Source organism: Carcharodon carcharias, chromosome 15 (assembly GCF_017639515.1).
Source record: "Carcharodon carcharias isolate sCarCar2 chromosome 15, sCarCar2.pri, whole genome shotgun sequence".
NCBI lineage: Eukaryota > Metazoa > Chordata > Chondrichthyes > Lamniformes > Lamnidae > Carcharodon > Carcharodon carcharias.
In genome coordinates, this window is record NC_054481.1 from 133367949 (window position 1) to 133387874 (window position 19926).

The window sequence follows — 19926 nt, forward strand, 5'->3', positions numbered from 1 at the left end:
ATTTTAGCCATCTGTTTTCTACCAATGTTTCCTGGCTCTTGTTGGGTTGTTACATGGATTTTAGTTACTTTCTGGAATCTCCCTAAAGTGATTTTTCATTTGAGAGTCTGGATAATGAATGTACAAATCACAGCCCATTCTGTCTTAACTAGATAAATACACACATTCCAGCAACTGTAGCAGAGCAACAATCAAATCCTCAGATCTCTGGGTCTGTCCAGTTCATTACCACAGCATGAGTTCATGTGCATGTTTTATTTTTGCTTAAGTAATACATGTACCACATTTTACAGGCCCAAACCTTATTACACATTATGACACGAAGAAACACATTGAGTCCTGACATTCAATTTAATGGCACATTGAAGGAATATATAATACTGAAAGAAAATACAGTTAAACCTATTTTTGTTGTACAGAATAGAGCTTCAAATAAATTTGTGGACTGTCAAATACATAAAATAGAATATAATAAGTTTATTCAGGAAAATAGCAATCAATTCTTTCATTTCTAAGAAGGGAAATGTTCAGAAAGTTCCCTTTCTGGGTGTTATATTCCTGGTGGAAAATTGTCTCAAATTTAAAATTCTCATCCTCTGTTCAGATCCCTCCATAATCTCAGTTCTCTCTATCTCTGCAACCTCCTCCAGCCCTACAACATTCCAAGAACTCTATTCCTCCAACTGTGGCTCCTTACACATTCCCCACTCCCATTGGCCCATTAGTGGTGGACAGCCTTCAGCTGCCCAGGTCCAATGCTCTGGGCTTCCTTCCCTAAACCCTTTCATCCCTTCACCTCCTTGGAAAGCCACCCCACCCACCCCCCACCCCCACCCCCCATCCCCACCCTCCTTAAAACCTATCTCTTCAACAAGCTTTTAGCTGCTAATATTTGACTGAATGTCAATGTTTTGTTTGGTCACACTCCTGTGAAGCCCCTTGGGATATTTTTGTACATTAAAAGTACTGCATAAATGCAAGTTGATGCCTGAGAGTCTGGTAGATTCATCTGTGGCATTCAAAAGGAACTGGATCATTATCTGAAAAGGGGACTAAGTGGGGGAGTGGGACTAAGTGGGGGAATGGGACTAACTGGGGGAGTGGGACTAGGTGGGGGAGTGGGACTAGGTGGCTGCCCTTACAGACAGCCAGCATGGACACAAAAATATGAATGGCCTTCTGTGCAGTAACTATTCAATGATTCTATGAAATAACACAGGACACATATTCTGGAAGTCTGTATATTTGTAACTGAAAAGCTTTGTTCTATGATCCAGAATACCCATCATTAGAATGTGAGCCTAAAGTTTTTCAATATTAAAGGATACCATGTGAATATTATATGTTTTAGAATGGATATTTCCAATTTGTATCACATTTAAGGAATATTTTCAGTATTTACAACAATATGCTTTTATGAATCTACCTATGGTGCACTATTTAGAACCTGAAGAATAATCTTTTATAGCAACAATATTTTGCAGAGATTTTCATACAATACTACCTTCAACATTAGTTTGACCAATATCTACCAACAAATTAATATATCATTTAAAAAAATTATATCAATCTTTAAAAATGAGGAATTATTTTCAATACTTCTTAAACACAGATCAGAAGCGAAATATTGTTAAAATGTATTAAAGTAGACTGAAGATCAAAACCTGAAATTTACAAATCAGATTTGCAAAGAAAGTTTTGAAAATTGAAATATTCAATGGCGATGGTTCATCATGGGAAAACCCTGAAAAAAAGAAATTAAACAGTGATTGTAAGTTAGCACATCCTTATATAAAGAATTTCAAGCAGCTTGCAATATAATCAGAGGCCTTGTAAATATAATATATTTGTTTACTGGTTTGTTGAGAAATGTTTGTGTTAAATATTTTTAATGATATGATTTGAGAGTTTTATTGTTATTGTCCTCATCATCCCTCCATCTATGTAAGATGATGGACATGCAGCAAATCAAATCCATTGGGGATGAGGTAGATTCATGTGGTGCACTTTTGGTGATGGCTGAAGAGACCAAAAACTACCCAACTTGGAACTTGAATCCAGAACCCTGGGATTAAGAGTCACAATGCTCTCCTTACTGAGCTTTCTGTCTAGTGATTTGTATCCAATTGTTTATCACAGAGAAAAGATTTTATTTGTTGAATTAAGTTTCACAGTTCAACTCTCAACAATTATAAATGGCGCCTTATAGGTGAAAAGATGAACATTTTGAGGTTTACCTTAGTTTGAGACCCATATGGTAGAAGTCATCAACCCATTGAAAACCAAAGATTTAAAAAAGAGGATTCGCAAGAATAATATAATTACTGGAAGTGAACTTGGTGATTCATCTTTGATAGAAAGGAAACAAAATACGTTAATGCAAAATTCATATCATTAAAACCATCATTGTGAAAGTATATCTAGTTTATGTAAAACAGGAGTATTAAGGATTAGTCACACCAGCGCCTTTGTTGGAACAACCAGTAGCGTACCAACTCTGGGTGGACATATTCCTGAAGGTTTCATCACATATCCTCCTGTCTCCCAAACCAGTAAATCAGATTCCTTCTCCACCTCCAATATTTTTATAACTACTGAATAAAATGTTCCAATGACATGAAAAATACACATTTTTTTCTCACGGGTTTCTCGCAGAAGTGCCTAGGAGATTAATTTTTAATTCTTGGAGACTCCAGGACAATCCTGGAGGGGTGGCAACCCTAATCTTTAGTGATAAATTCAAACTGGTTGGGTTTCAGATAGTTACAACAATCAGTCAAGAAATTAAGCTTAAGAAGCTGCCAGGAAATTGACTCAATGTTAACAAAAAGTCCGCACTCTTCACTTACTTAAAAACCTCATCAGTATCCTGAGATGAGTGCTATGTTTTTGTATGTCTAACATGCACAAAACTGCACTTAGTTTGTTGTGTGACTGGCAATGTAACTTGACCCATTAATTTGCCCCAATCTGTAAGAGCAGTGTTAAACTGCAGCTGTCAGTATAGAGCAGCTCACAGGCAATAGACTCTGAATATAATTGCCAACTCCAGGTGTCTATTTCGGTAACAGAACTATGAATATATCTGCAAAGTTCTGCTCAATGTTCTTCAAAGCCCAGTTGATGTTCAACATTAAAAAGTTTACTGGGCTCTCAGTTTGCTGCTACTCAAAAACTTAACCAAAACTAAAGTTTGAATGACAACACAGTTTATGAAAAGCTGAAGATGAAGTCACTTGGTGTTAATGCGCTTGTTGAGAGGTAAATATTGGCCAGGACACTGGATATAGCCAGTTTCAAAGAAGAGTCATATTGGATGTGAAACGCTAACTCTATTTCTCTCTCCACAGATGCTGCCAGGCGTGCTGAGTTTTTCCAGCATTTTCTGTTTTTATTGCAGTGGATGTATTTTCCTGCTCCATTCCAGTTTGGACATATATGGGTTCCCCATGGTTACTGGTTAGAATCCTGAAACTCCTTTACCTACCAGCACTGTGAAAGCACCTTTACCACACACACACACACACACACATACACACAGGAGCTGTTCAAGAAGATGACTCAAAGGCAATTAGGGAATACCTGCTGGTGTTGCCAGTGATACCTGTATCCCCAGGATGATTAATAGAGCTAGAGAGTCATTTACAGCACAGAATAAGGCCATTAGGCCCATCAGGTCTATGCCAGCTCCCCATAGAGCAACCCAGACAGTCTCACTCCTCCCACTCAATCCCCTAGCCTTGCAAGTTTATTTCCTTCAAGTGCCCATCCAATTTCCTTCTGAAATCATTGATTGTTTCCACATTCACCACCCTTGTGGGCAGTGAGTTTGAGGTCTTCCATCTCCCCTGCATCTCTTGCCTAAAATTTTAAATCTGTGTCCCTGAATCCTTGTACCATCAGCTAATGGGAAGAACTTTTCCTTGTCTACCTTATCCAAACCTGCTGTAATCTTGTACACCTCTATCAATTCTTCCTTCAAGCTCCTTTGCTCCAAGTAGATCTAATCTAGTAACTAAACCACTCCCCTCACCCACCATTTCCTGGAACCATTTTGGTAAATCTCCTCTGCACTCTCACAAAGACCTTCACATCCTTCCTAAAGTCTGCTGATCAGAACTGAATGTAATTCTCTAGTTGGGGCCTAACCAGAGCTTTATAAAGATATATCATAACTTCTCTGCTTTTGTACTCAATGTCTCTATTTATGAAGCCCAAAGTCCCATATGTTTTTCTAACCACTCTCAGTATGTCCTACCACCTTCAAGGATTGATGCTAATGCATTTCTAGGACCCTCTGATCCTACACACTCTTTAGAATGGTGCAATTAAGTCTATATTACCTCTCCCAAATGCTTCTGCCAAAATGCATCACCTCACACTTCTCTGTATTAAATTCCATCTGTCACTACCTGTCCATTCTGATAGTCCTGTTGCAAGCAATTCCTATCGTCCTCACTAGTTGCCACTCCTCTAAGTTTGGTATCATGGGCAAATTTTGAAATTTTACTGTATTCCAAGATCCGAATAGATAGGGCAAGAAAAGGGCATTGGTTCTAGCACTGAGCCTTGGGGAACTCAACTGCCTGCTACTAATAATAACAAGAAATTATGCGTATGTGTGATTTACATGTTCCCCCTTTATCCATGTTATTTGTTACTTCCTCAAAGAACTCCAATAAATTAGTTAAACATGATTTATGTTTCACAAAACCATGTTGACTCTGCCTGATTGCATTGAGATTTCCTTAATGCTCCATTATAACCTCCCCCTTAATAATATTTTCCAGAAATTTCGCTATGATAGATGCTAAACTAACTGGCCTGTAGATTAATAGATTCCAGAAATTTCCCTATGACAGATGCTAAACTAACTGGCCTGTAGTTTTCTGCTTTCAGTTTCCCTCCTTTCTTGAATAGAGGAATCATGTTTGCTATTTTCCAGAATCAAGGGAATTTTGGAAAATTAAAACCAATGCATCAACCATCTCCATAGCCAATTCTTTTAAGCCCCTATGATGAAGCCTTTAGTTCTAATAGTTTTCTCAGTACACTTTTCCTGGTGATGGTAATTGATTTAAATTCATCTCTCCCTTCCATCTCTTGATTTACAAGTATTTCTGGGATGTTATTTGTGTCCTCTACTGTGAAGACAGACACGCAATATCTGGTCAACACTTCTGCCATTTCCTTGTTTCCCATTATTAATTCCCGAGACTCACTCTCTAGGACCCATGCTCACTTTAGTTACTCCTTTCATTTTTTAGTACTTGTAGAAACTTTTGCTATTTGTTTTTATATTTCTAGTTAGGTTTCTCTCATTCTCTAATTTCTCCCATTTATTAATTTTTTAGTCATTCTATGCTGGTTTTAAAATTCTGTCCAATATTCTGACCTATCACTAATCTTCACAGAATTGTACACTTTTTCTTTCAATTTGATATTATCTTTAACTTCCTTAGTTAGCCACAGGTGGTGCAATCCTCTCCTAGAGTCTTTCTTTCTTACTGGAATATATCTTTGCTGAACATTATGAAATATCTCCTTAAATGTCTGCCACTATATTTCTACTGACCTAGCCCATAACCTATTTTCACAGTTTACCTTAGTCAGCTCTGTCTTCATACCCTTGTAAATGCCTTTATTTAAGACACTGGTCTTAGACCCGCTCTTCTCTTCCTCAAACTAAATGTGAAATTCAATCATGTTATTATCACTGCTACCTAGAGGCTCCTTGACTATGAGGTCATTAATTAATCCTGTCTCATCGCAGGCTACCAGGTCTAGAATAACATGCTCCCTGGTTGTCTCTAGAATGAACTGCTCTAAGAAATTGCCTTGAAAATACTCTGTGAACTCATTTTCCAGGCTACCTTTGCTGATCTGATTCACCTAATCTGTATGTAGATTAAAGTCACTCATGATAATTGCAGTGCCTTTCTTAGAAGTCCCCATTATTTCTTCTTGCATACTGTGTCCTTCTGTGCCATTACTGCTAGGAAGCCTGTAAACACAAGGTACACAATGGACTTCTTCCATTTGTTATTTCATATCTCTACTCAAATTGATTCTACATTTTCATCTTTAGAACCAAGGTCATCTCTCACCATTGTACCTATGTTATCCTTAATTAACAGAGCAACCCGGCCACCCTTTCCACGCCTCCTGTCCTTCTGAAATGTCAAGCATCTTTGAATATTCCAGTCCCAGCCTTGGTCACCTTGCAACCATGTCTCCCTAATGGCGATCAGGACCTAATTATTTACTTCCATTTGAGCTGACAATTCATCTGTTTTGTTACATATGCTACCGGCATTCAGATACAGACCCTTTCGTTCTGTCTTCTTGCTATTTTTGCAAAATCATTTGTGTTGATATGAAATGTTTACTTTAATCACATGGTCACTAAGCAAACACATTCGATGTTTGACTGTAAATTGCCGCGAGGTGCGGATGAAAGATTTGAAATAGATTTCGTTGTTTGAAGTAGGAACCTGTACATACCATCATCAGAATCCACGTGGAGACACTCCTGTTGCAGTTTTCTGGCTGTGAGAATTTACAAAGATAGTGAAAATGATCAAAGTGTAGTTCAGCGTACAGCTGTTATCTGAATTGATGACCGAGCTTTAAACTATATTTCTGACTCATTCCCGTTTTCAAAGTTGTGTCTCAGGTCTGGTCCGGTCTATCTGACCCTCCGAACTGACTGGTAGAGACAATAAGATGGACATGGATTTGGAAGCAGAGGATGTCTAGAATCCAAATGATATTAACTATATTTTGCCAGGCACATTAACATTATATTTTGCCAGGCACATTAACATTATATGAGTGTGTGCACAGGTTTAGAAGGCGGTGCTTTATATATTATCCGCATTTTTTTTTAACAGAGGGAGCTTTATTGAGGCGCTAATAGTATATAATTTAAAACCAACCTTGCTCTTTTGTCATGACTGATGTCGTTCTCTTGGACTTTTCCAGATCCGCTTGACAGGTAAATGAATTTCCATCGTCCCAGCTTTTTAACGAGGTCCTCATTTGACTGACCAAGCTGTAATAGCTCCCCTCTCCCACCGCCGGTCCAAACTGCAGGGAATTGATCTCGCTGACAGAATGGCTGGATACATTCCACGTGACAATGAGCGAATCCGGGTAAAAAGATGTCAACAAACAGCCGAGGCTGACATTTCCCCCCCTCTCAATATCTGTTGCAGAGGGCGGTAGGATGAATACACTGGGGGCAGTTATTGCGTGATCTGGAAACATTAAATCAACATCAGTGAGCAGAAAATAAAAGTTTTGAAAAGGACATAAATGAAGATAAATGAGATAAATGTAAGGAAATAAATGGTTGAGTTCCAACAGAATGTTGCCGGCATTAATAGTCATTTGGTGGGATAACCCCTCCAGAGGATGTTTTATAGAAATATTTCCCAAAACACTGTACAGCCAATGTAGTTTTGTAACGAATTCTGATTAAATATTGCACCGGCATTCCCATGGAAATGTTTGCAAACTTTACAATCTGACACATGGAGATGTGCGTTATCTAATGCGGCAAGTTAATGGTTTTCACATCAGGGTCACGTTCCCGCTTTTTCCGCATAAAAATGATTCTTTTTTCATTCAGTCACTGCGTTCATGTGTTACGTTTCACTTAAGCACTGTACTGTCCTTTTTAATGTCGTTTACTGAGAAAATTATATGGAATTTATTGAGATTTATTCTGCTAAAGGCCATCACTAACCATTGAATAATTGAAGACTTGTGAAAGTCCACAACTATAGAGTGATATTGGTGGACTTTAACTCCCTGATATCGATTGGGAGAGCGTTAGAGTAAAGGGTAAGGAGGGGAAGGAATTTCTGAAATGTGTTCTGGAGAAATTCCTGGACCAGTATCTCCTGGGGCCAACTAGAAAAGAGATATTGCTGGAACTGCTGCTGGGAAATGAGGTGGGGCAAGTGTCTGTGGGGGAACATTTGGGTAGTGTGATCGTGGATCACAAGCTTTAGATTAGTAATGGGAAAGAGGGAGGAATGATCTAAATTAAATCCAATCAGAGTAAAATTGATCCAAAAACTGTCAGGAAAAGCAGTAATAGAGCAGTGATCTTTAAGGAGGAAATGTTCAGTATATTCCAAGAAAGCCAGGGGAAACCAAAGCTACAGCACCTTGGATGATGAGAGAGATAGTGAATATGATAAAAGATGAGGTTTTAAGATACCTGTCAGACGAATTCTTTAAGGGCAAATGCAATATGTTGAGAGGGCAAGTGAAAAGGCAAATAAGATGAGCAAAGAGAGAATATGAGAATAAAAAGGAGCTAACATAAAAGGGAACCAAAAAGTCTTTTACCGACATGTAAATAGATATTGGCTAGTAAGAGTTGAGGTGGATCCTATTAGGGCCAAAGATGGTGATATATGAATAGAGACACAGGGCAAGGCTAGAATACTTAATGAGACCTTTGTATTGGTGTTTACTAAGAGGATGCCAACAAAACCTTGGAAGAGGCGGAGGTGGTAGAGTTATGGGATGGGCTGAACATTGCTCGGCAGGATGCATTGAAAAGGCTGGCTTTGAGAGTGGATAAGTTGTTTGGTCTGGATAGTTTGCATCTCGGGTTGCTAAAAGAAGTGTGGGTGGAGATGGTCGATGCACTTTCCATTCTCTTCCAATCCTGCTAGATACTCCAGAGATACCAGCGGATTGGAAAGTGGCAAATGTGGCAGAAAGCATGTAAGGACATTGCTAGTAATCAAAGGCTGGTCAGTTTAACATCAATTGTGGGTAAGGTTTTAGAAACAAAAATCAGGGAAAAGAATCAACAGGCACTTGGAGACGTTTGAGTAAGTTAAGGAGAGCCAGCAACAAATTTGCAAAAAGCAGAGCATGCTAGACTAATCTACTTGAATTTTTGATGAGTTAACAGAGGAGGTAAGATATGTCATTGAATTATTACAGCATAGAAGAAGACCATTTGACCCATTGTGCCCATGCTGGCTCTCCTAAGGTGTAATTCATGTACTTCCACTCCCCCACCCTCTCCCCACATCCCTGCACGTTCCTCCTTTACAGGTATTTAGAAAATTTAGAAAATGTAGAAAGTTTCACAGCAAGGAGGGAGGCCATTGTGCCCATCCTGCCTGTTCCAGCTGAAAAATGAGCCACCCAGCCTATTCCCATTTTCCAGCACTTGGGCTGTAGCCCTGGAGGTCACAGCACTTGAGGTGCATATCCAGACACCGTTTAAAGGGGTTGATGGTGTCTGCCTCTACTGCCCTTTCAGGCAGAAAGTTCCAGACCTGTACCACCTCTGGGTGGAAAGATTTTTCCTCACCTCCACTCCATTCTTTCCATCAATCACTTTAAATTTATGCCCCCTAGTCACTGAACTCTCTGCTAAAGTAAATAGACCCTCCCTATCCAGGCCCCTCACAATTTTGTACATCTCAATCAAATCTCCCCTCAGCCTCCTCTGTTCCAAGGAGAACAACCCCAGCCTATCCAATCTTTCCTCATAGCTGCAATTTTCCAGTCCTGGTAACATCGCCGTAAATCTCCTCTGTACCCTCTCGAATGCAATTACATCCTTCCTGTAATGAGGTGACCAGAACTGCACACAGTACTCAAGCTGTGGCCTTACTAATGTTTTATACAGTTCCAGCATAACCTCCCTGATCTTATATTCTATCCCTCAGCTAATAAATGAAAGGATTTCATATGCCTTCTTAACCACCTTATCAACTTGCCCTGCTACCTTCAGGGATCTGTAAACATTCAACCTAAGGTCTCTCACTTCCTCTACACCTCTCAGCATTCTCCCATTTATTGTGTAACCTTTGCCTTATCTGACCTCGCCAAATGCCTTACCTCACACTTCTCTGGGTTGAATTCTATAGATATTGTCCAAATGCATTTTAAGAAAGTGTTTGACAAAATGCCACTTAAAAGCTGGTGACCAAAAATCAGGCTCGTGGAATTGAGAGGGTCAGTGGCAGCTTGGATAAAAAATTGGCTTAAAAACAGAAAACAGTGAGTTGTGGTAAATGAAAACAAAAACAGAATTACCTGGAAAAACTCAGCAGGTCTGGCAGCATCGGCGGAGAAGAAAAGAGTTGACGTTTCGAGTCCTCATGACCCTTTGACAGAACTTGAGTTGTGGTAAATGGTTGTTCTTCATACTGAAGCATGTAGACAATGGTGTTCACCAAGGGTCAGTGCTAAGACCATTGCTTTTTCATATATAAAAATGACTTGCATATCGGAATATAGGGTAAAATTTCAAAATTTGCCAATGATACCGAACTTGGAGGCAAGGCAAACAGTGAGGCTGACACCAATTGACGGCAACAGGGCATAAATTCACTAGCAGATGGGCAGACAAACAGAAGATGGAATATAATACAGAAAACTGTGAGCTGATGCATTTTGCAGTAAAGATAGGTAGAGGCAACATAGACATGATGACACAGTTCTGAAGCAGGTACAGGAGAGGGATTTGGGGGTTCAGGTGTGTCAATCTTTGAAGGTGCCAGGGCACATCAAGACACTAGTTAACAAAGCATATGAGATCGTTAGCTTCATACATAGAGGCATTGAGTACAACAGCAAGGAAGTTATTCCGAACCTTTATAAAGATCTGGTTAGGCCACAGCTGAATTGTGTTCATTTCTGTTCACCATATTTTACGGAGGATGAGAGGGTCTTTGAGAAGATGCAGAGGATATTTACCAGAATGGTTCCAGGGATGATGGATTTGAATATTAGGTTGGGTTGGAGAAGCTGGGGTTGTTCTCTTTGGAGAAAAGGAGATTGAGGGGAGATTTGATAGAGGTGGACAGGTTTATAGCAGGTTTAGACAAGGTAAACAAAGAAAAACTGTTCCCATTAGCTGATGGTACAAGGAGTGGGGAACACAGATTTAAGATTTTGTATAGAAGATGCAGGGGGAATGTAAGGAAGAGCTTTTTTTAACAGACGGTGGTATGGTGGTGGAAGCAGAGGCTAGGAATCATGTGACAAGTATAGCTTAGGACTCCTTTGGCGAGTACCTCATCTCCTGATTCCCCAAAGCCTGTCCATCATCTACAAGGCACAAATCAAAAATGTGACAGAATACTCCCCACTTGCCTGGATGAGTGCAGCACCTACAACACTCAAGAAGCTGGACACCATCCAGGGCAAAGCAGCCCCGCTTGAATAGCACCACACCCACAAACATTCACTCCCTCCACCACCGATGCACAGTAGCAGCAGTGTGTGTACCATCTACGAGATGCGCTGCAGGAATTCATCAAAGCTCCTTAGGCAGCACTTTCCAAACCCATGACCACTACCATCTAGAAGGACAAGGGCAGCAGACACATGGGAACACCACCACCTGGAAGTTCCCCTCCAAGTCACTCACCATCCTGACTTGGAATTATATCACTGTTCCTTCACTGTCGCTGGGTCAAAATCCTGGAACTCGCTTCCTAACAGCACTGTGGGTGTACCTACACCACATGGACTGCAGCGGTTCAAGAAAGCAGCTCACCACAACCTTCTCAAGGACAACTAGGGATGGGTAATAAATGCTGGCCTAGCCAGTGAAGCCCACATCCTGTGAATGAATTTTTAAAAATCAATGATTTCAAAAGGAAATTGGATGGGCACATGAAGGGAATATAGCCCGAGGGTTACAGGGATAGAATGGGGGATTGGGGCTGACTGGATTGCTCTACAGGAAGCAGCAGGGATTTGATGGGTCAAAATAGCCTCATTCTGGTGGAATGACTCACTGAGCCCATGACTCTGAGTACCACTTTAAGGATGTGCCAGTGCTAACGCTACCCAAAGATAGATCTGAATTGGTAAACAATCAGATATAAACTTACAGTCCAAACTTCAAGGTCTCATCAAAATTTATGAAATGGTTGTCAGTTCATATAGCTTCAGATTATTAATGGTGACTAATCTAATGCAATATAAAAAATTTACAAGAAATTAAATCAAGAAATACCTAGAAATTAGCAGCTAACAAAATGTTATTTCTGATTTGGAAACATCATGTAAAGTGTCAGCTGTATTAATCAAATCTAAAAGATAACTAAATGAGCTAATGAAAATGATTTAAAAAAACAATCTGCTACCATGGACATGAGGGCTGAGCTAATATGCTTCCATAATAAAAAGCAACATACTGCAGAGGTTGAAACTCTGAAATAAAAACAGGAAATGCTGGAAAAACTCAGCAGGTCTGGTAGCATCTGTGAAGAGAGAAACAGAGTTAACGTTTCGAGTCCGTATGACTCTCCTTTGGAATTGTCCAATTAAGAGTCACACAGACTTGAAAAGTCAACTCAGTTTCTCATTGCACATGGCACCCAGTGTAACTCCCTAACCTACACCCAGAGTAATTCCGGAATTTACTCCTAGAATAATTCCGTAACCTACACCCAGAGTAATTCCATAACCTATACCCAGAGTAATTCCGTTATCTACACCCAGAGTAATTCCGTAATTTACTCCCAGAGTAATTCCGTAATTTACTCCGAGAGTAATTCTGTAACCTACACACAGTGTAATTCCATAACCTACACCCAGAGTAATTATGTAATTTACTCCCAGAGTAATTCCACTATCTACACCCAGAGTAATTCCGTAATTTACTCCCAGAGTAATTCTGTAACCTACATGCAGTGTAATTCTGTAACCTACACCCAGAGTAATTCCGGAATTTACTCCTAGAATAATTCCGTAACCTACACCCAGAGTAATTCCATAACCTACACCCAGAGTAATTCCGGAATTTACTTCTAGAGTAATTCCGTAACCTACACCCAGAGTAATTCCATAATTTACTCCCAGAGTAATTCCGTAACCTACACCCAGTGTAATTCCATTATCTACACCCAGAGTAATTCCGTAATTTACTCCTAGAGTAATTCCGTAAACTACACCCAGAGTAATTCCAGAATTTACTCCCAGTGTAATTCTATAACCTACACCCAGAGTAATTCTGGAACCCAGACCCAGAGTAATTCCGTAACCTATGCCCAGAGTAATTATGTAACCCAGACCCATAGTAATTTCGTAACCTACACCCAGAATAATTCTGTAATTTACTCCCAGAGTAATTCCGTAACCTACATCCAGAGTAATTATATAACCTACACCCAATGCAAATTTTTTGCAAAATGTTTTTCTTGCTTGTCAGTGTTGTGTTGGGGGGGGGGGGGGGGGGGGGGGGTGGGGGGGTCGTCAAAGAGTCAAGTCAAATGTTTTATAGGAAAACAAAGTTGCCTTCAAAATATAGTGTTTGCCATTAAATCTATGATCATTATTTTCAAGATTTTAAATGTGTAATTAATACACTTGCCTAACATGTAACAGGAAAAGACGAAAAAGAGCACACAAGAGAGGAATTGGAAAATACTCTGATGTAGCGCAATTCTCCAGTATCGGATTAAATTCTAGAGTTTGTGTGTGTGCAATTTATTGGGAATCAAGGACTGGAAACAGACTAATATTGACCAGTAACATTGAAATTTTTATGAAGTATCATAATATCTTGTACAATCAGATAAGTTGCAATCATTAGTCCCAGATTTTGATAAATGCTCTGAAGGATCAGACCCGAAACATAAACATTAACATTAATTCTGTTTCTCTCCACAGACCAGCTGAGTTTTTCCAGCATTTTCAGTTTTGATTTCAGATTTCCAGCGTCCGCAGTATTTTGCTTTTATCTTTGATAAATGTTTCCTTTTCTAATGTTTTTTTTATTGTTGGGCATTGTTGACAAACTTAGAGCTTCACAAATTAAAGGGAGCGAGAGGGAGAGAGGTTCACACATCAGGGCGGACATTGAGCTGGTAGGGTCTCCTGCATTGAAACCTCAACCTCGTGTCGAGGCCGAAACTCTTTCATAGATTAGATCCTGCTTCCCATCTGCAGATTATAGAGATCATTTCATTGAAACAAAGTCAGCATAATATCTGTCTTAAATTTAGTTTTCACTTACTTATAAATGTATTAAGCCCTCATTTAATTTCTATTTCACTGAACTTGCCACGTTAACTTCAGATTTCATGAAGACTGAAGTCAATCTTTCGGTTTGGTGCACGGTGTAGATAAAGTCGAAGATAACTGGGTGAGTTCAGGCTCTGACTACCGACCAGACACATCCTCCACCCCTCCGCCCTTCCTAACTACTGCCCCATCTTTTAGTCCTCTGTTTCTCGCTGGAGCCCCTCGGGTGTGTTCGGGTGGATGAGTCATGTTGGACACCAAACATTAACTCTGTTTCTATCTCTCGGACGCTGCCAGACTTGCTGAGTTTTCCCACCATTTTCTGTTTTTATTTTAGTTAAGAGAAACCATGTTTCCGTGAGACTGCAGTCGCGTACAGGTATAAACAAGGTCTGGACAAGCGTGAACCAATTGATGGTTTAAAATCACAATCCGGTAGCTTGCTCATCACTTCATTTTGAAACGTCCAGGCATTTCTCTAACCCGGCGACATTCTCAGACTGCTTTGATTGGATAAGAATTCACGTTCACTGGATTACCGTTACACCCGTGTGATCAATCAAGATCCAGTCAGTCACACACCAATGATACCTTCAGCAGGCCCAATGTGGTTTCGCCTGGGTTACAGTTATACTGCCCAGCATGAGTTCAATGTGATTTGAGGCTATCACTCACATCTCTGGTTCCAGGGTACTCAAATCTCAGATGTCGATTCAGCCTAACAGAATTTTGAAGTCAGTATGGCAAGTTAGTAAAATTTAAGTTTAAATTGGGCCTTTATTTGAATGTGAAAGACATCTGTAATATCTCATTTAATCAGGGCTCAGGGCGATTGACCAATAATGACCAATAACCCCGAATCCATTTACTCATTACCCGAGCCAGTTTGATACTTTGCCTGATTCGATTCAGTTTTTCTCGCCCTGGAAACTTAATTGAAACGGATCTCCTATTCCTATTAGGGTATTGGGATTAAAATATTGGATTAGTGCGAAACTAAATGAATGAAGTAAGGATAAAACAAAAAATAATTATTTAAATCGGTAATTCAATTTATCCGCAATTTCAGATTTGTACAAATAACCGACTGAAGTCAATGGTCAGCAGAAGATTAGAAAAAAAATCACTTCCACACACAACTCAACATAGACTTCAACACAAAGGCAACATAGACTTTTGACACAGAGCTCAATGTAGCGGATGCTTAGAGAAGCGAGGGACAATATTAATTTGCACAAAGAATCTTAAAATGTTGCCTGAAGTCTGAGGATTGTGAGGGTTTTAAAATCCAGCAAAAGATGACCAAAAAAGTAATAAAGGAGAAAATAGAATTGGAGTAAACGAGCAAAACATCTGAAAACAGATTGTAAGTGCTTTTACAAATGCGTAAAAAAGAAAGATATTAGCGAAAGTTATATATATAACTAATTTATATATAAATCCAACATAGCCATAAACACAAAACTCAGTATAGACTTTAACATAAAACCCAACATAGACTTAAAAACAAAACCCAACATAGACTTTAATAAAAAACCCAACATAGACTTTAACACAAAACCCAACATAGACTTAAACACAAAACCCAACACAGACTTAAACACAAAACCCAACACAGACTTAAACACAAACCCCAACATAGACTTAAACACAAAACCCAACATAGTTTTAAAGACAAAACCCAACATAGGTTTAAACATAAAACCCAACCCAGATTTAAACACAAAACCCAACATAGTTTTAAACATAAAACCCAACATAGACTTAAACACAAAACCCAACACAGACTTAAACATAAAACCCAACACAGACTTAAACACAAAACCCAACACAGACTTAAACACAAACCCCGACATAGACTTAAACACAAAACCCAACATAGTCTTAAAGACAAAACCCAACATAGGTTAAACATAAAACCCAACACAGATTTAAACACAAAACCCAACATAGTTTTAAACATAAAACCCAACATAGACTTAAACATAAAACCCAACATAGACTTAAACATAAACCCCAACATAGACTTAAACACAAAACCCAGCATAGACTTAAGCTCAAACCCCAATGTAGACTTAAACATAAAACCCAACGTAGACATAAACATAAAACACAACATAGACTTAAACAAAACCCAACATAAGTTTAAACATAAAACCCAACATAGACTTAAACATAAAACTCAACAGAGACTTAAGCATAAAACCCAACATAGACTTATACACAAAACCCAACATAAGTTTAAACATAAAACCCAACATAGAATTAAACATAAAACTCAACATAGACTTAAACATAAAACTCAACAGAGACTTAAGCATAAAACCCAACATAGGCTTAAACATAAAAGCCAACATAGACTTAAACATAAAACTCAACAGAGACTTAAGCATAAAACCCAACATAGACTTAAACATAATATGCATCATAGACTTAAACATAAAACCCAACATAAGTTTAAACACAAAATCCAACTTAGAGTTCAACATAAAATCCAACATAGTCTTAAAGACAAAACCCAACATTGGTTTAAACATAAACCCCAACATAGACTTCAACATAAAACCCAACATAGATTTTAACATAAAACCCAACATATACTTTAACATAAAACCCAACATAGACTTAAACACAAAACCCAACATAGACTTTAACATAAAACCCAACATAGACTTAAACACAAAACCCAACATAAGTTTAAACATAAAACTCAACAGAGACATAAGCATAAAACCCAACATAGGCTTAAACATAAAACCCAACATAGACTTAAACACAAAACCCAACGTAGACTTAAACATAAAACCCAGCATAGACTTAAACATAAAACTCAACAGAGACTTAAGCATAAAACCCAACATAGACTTAAACATAATATGCATCATAGACTTAAACATAAAACTCAACATAAGTTTAAACACAAAATCCAACTTAGATTTAAACATAAAATCCAACATAATCTTAAAGACAAAACCCAACATAGGTTTAAACATAAACCCCAACATAGACTTAAACACAAAACCGGCATAAACTTAAACATAAAACCCAATATAGATTTAAACATAAAACCCAACATAGTCTTAAAGACAAAACCCAACATAGGTTTAAACACAAAAATCAACATAGGTTTAAACATAAAACGCAACACAGATTTAAACATAAAACCCAACATAGACTTAAACACAAAACCAACATAGACTTAAAAACAAAACCCAACATAGACCTAAAAACAAAACCCAACATAGACTTAAAAACAAAAACCAACATAGACTTAAAAACAAAATCCAACATAGACATTAACATAAGACCCAACATAGACTTAAAAACAAAACCCAACATAGACATTAACATAAAACCCAACATAGACTTAAAAACAAAACCCAACATAGACTTTAACATAAAACCCAACTTAGACTTAAACATAGAACCCAACATAGACTTAAACACAAAATCCAACATAGACTTTAACATAAAACCGACACAGACTTTAACATAAAACCCAACACAGACTTAGACATAAAACCCAACTTAGTCTTAAAAACAAAACCCAACATAGACTTAAAACCAAAACCTAACATAGACTTTAACATGAAATCCAACATAGACTCTAACATAAAACCCACCTTAGACTTAAAAACAAAACCCAACATAGATTTAAAAACAAAACCCAACATAGATTCAAACATAAAACCCAACATAGACTTAAACATCAAACCCAACGTTGACTTAAACACAAAACCCAACATAGACTTAAACATAAAACCCAACATAGACTTAAATATAGAACCCAACACAGACTTAAACATAAAACCCAACATAGACTTAAACACAAAACCCAACTCAAATTAGTTATTTTTATTTTTACAGCTAACATTCAATAATGGTTTTAGCTTCATAAACGACCCATTGGAATAGACTTCCAAGGAAAGGGCATTTCCTTCAAACTGAAACACTTAGAGACGTGATAATATAAATCTAGGTTCCTTCTGTTCTTTTCTAAAATATAACTTAGTAACTTAGATCCATTGTAACAAAGGTAATGACTCATGGACAGCAAGTTGAATTCTATAGTTTTCTATCAGCCTAAGGGTGGAACGAAAACCCAATAATATCACTGCGTCTCAAAAATGCTTTTGGGTGATCGTTTTATAAGTGCTTAGTTCACGATTGGATGCCTAACACACAACACGAGAGCCTGGGACACTTTTCCATTCATCCAGTTAATCTTTCGCAAACTACACATTTTAGTTCCTTGTCCTAAAACAGCAAAATCGGAAACTTTTAATTATTGTATATTTTGGAAACTATTTACTCGATGCATTTCACTTACTTGCCACAACTTTCAGGCGGGTTCCACTTCCAAAGATGAGCTTCACGGTGTCACGAACGGCTCAACGTCAGACCTCAAAGGTTCCATTGAAAGCACTGCCACAGGAACAAGAGGCCGAACTTTCTACACAATTATCACTCAGGTCCTGACAGTCAGGCAGAGAACAGTCGAGCAGCAAAATGTCGGCTGAAGACAGGTTCTATTGGCAAAGGATAGTGACATTTCACATAAAAGCTCTCCGCCTGCCAGGATGGACAATCTCCTGTTCAATTTGTCACGGTTTGTTGCACTGTGCCCGCTGTTGTCCCCACTGCAGCACACCCTCTAACAAAAAGGCAAGTGCACTGCTAAAGAAAATGGATCTTATCTATTGGCTTCAAGATAATTACTCAGCCGCTTGTTCTAGAACACCAGCCAGTTATATAACAATTATTATTCAGAGCTTATGCTTTTTATTATCCTTTCAGCTAACCATTACTCCTCTAACACGTGACCTTTATAGTTTACAGTTTTCACCCCCCCCCGGCCCCCCCAAGAGATTCAAACAATTATCATCACTCGATTTGATTAAAGTATTTTCACAGCAACGGGAAAATATTTACACCTTTCTCTTTATTAAGCCTGCGCTGCAATATAACTCAACTCCAACCCCTTCCACTGACTGTGGAACACAATTCCCTGACCTGACGGTTTTGTCCATTGACTGCGAGCGATCATATCACTGTGGATCCCACCCATTGTTTGACCTTCGTACAAAAACCCAGAACGACTCCCAATCAGTAAACAGGGGGGGGGGGGGGGGGGGGGTGGGGGGTGGGGGGGAGGGGTGAAACGAAAACACAAAAATGTCATTGCGGCTCAAAAAGGGTGATCGTTTTAAAAGTGCTTAGTTCACGATTGGATGTCTAACACACAACCCGAGAGCCTGGGACACATTTCCATTCATGCATCTCTGTTCCAACTGTTCTGAAGAAGAGTCATACGGACTCGAAACGTTAACTCTGTTTCTCTCTCCACAGATGCTGCCAGACCTGCTGAGTTTTTCCAGCATTTTATTTCAGAGTTCCAGCAACTGCAGTATTTTGCTGTTATCACAATCAATACAGATTCCCTGCTACATATTACTCTCCACCCCTACCCCCGCCCAATTCGATTTTGTGACATTTCCCTGTTGCCACTTCCTTCTCTGTATCGTCGTTAATCCCATATCCACGACAATAACAACAATTTGTATTTATATAGCGCCTTTACCGCAGTAAAACACGCCTCTTCACAGGAGTGATGCACTTCAAAGTTTGACACCGAGCCACCGGGTGATATTAGGGCAGAGGACCAACATGTGTCTCAAAGGGGTGGGTTTGAAGCAGGTGCCTTCAAGGAGGAAAGAAAAACAGAGAAGCTTAACTAGCAGCCAGTGAAGATCAGTAAACGCAGGCATGGTGGGTCATTGAGACTTGGGGGTGGGGGTGGGGGGTGGATTTTACGGCCCATCGCGGCGGGGGCGGGGCCGTCAAATACAACTTGCCCTTCAAAAGTCCACTGACTTTAGCAGACCGTAAAATCCCACTGATAAA

The 19926-nt window shown here is 39.0% G+C and overlaps 1 long non-coding RNA gene across 2 annotated transcripts; it reads right to left on the reverse strand.

Moving 5' to 3' along the window:
• Positions 1-863: 863 nt before the first annotated feature.
• LOC121288326 lies at positions 864-19629 on the reverse strand. 2 transcript variants are annotated; one of them, XR_005945366.1, is made up of 6 exons: positions 19604-19629; positions 18353-18551; positions 6939-7259; positions 6505-6549; positions 2238-2348; positions 864-1744 (listed from the first exon to the last, which is right to left on the reverse strand). It is a non-coding gene; the product is annotated as an uncharacterized LOC121288326 (long non-coding RNA). The 2 variants fall into 2 exon arrangements; XR_005945365.1 differs by lacking the exon at positions 19604-19629 and having other exon boundaries at positions 18353-18637.
• Positions 19630-19926: the final 297 nt, after the last annotated feature.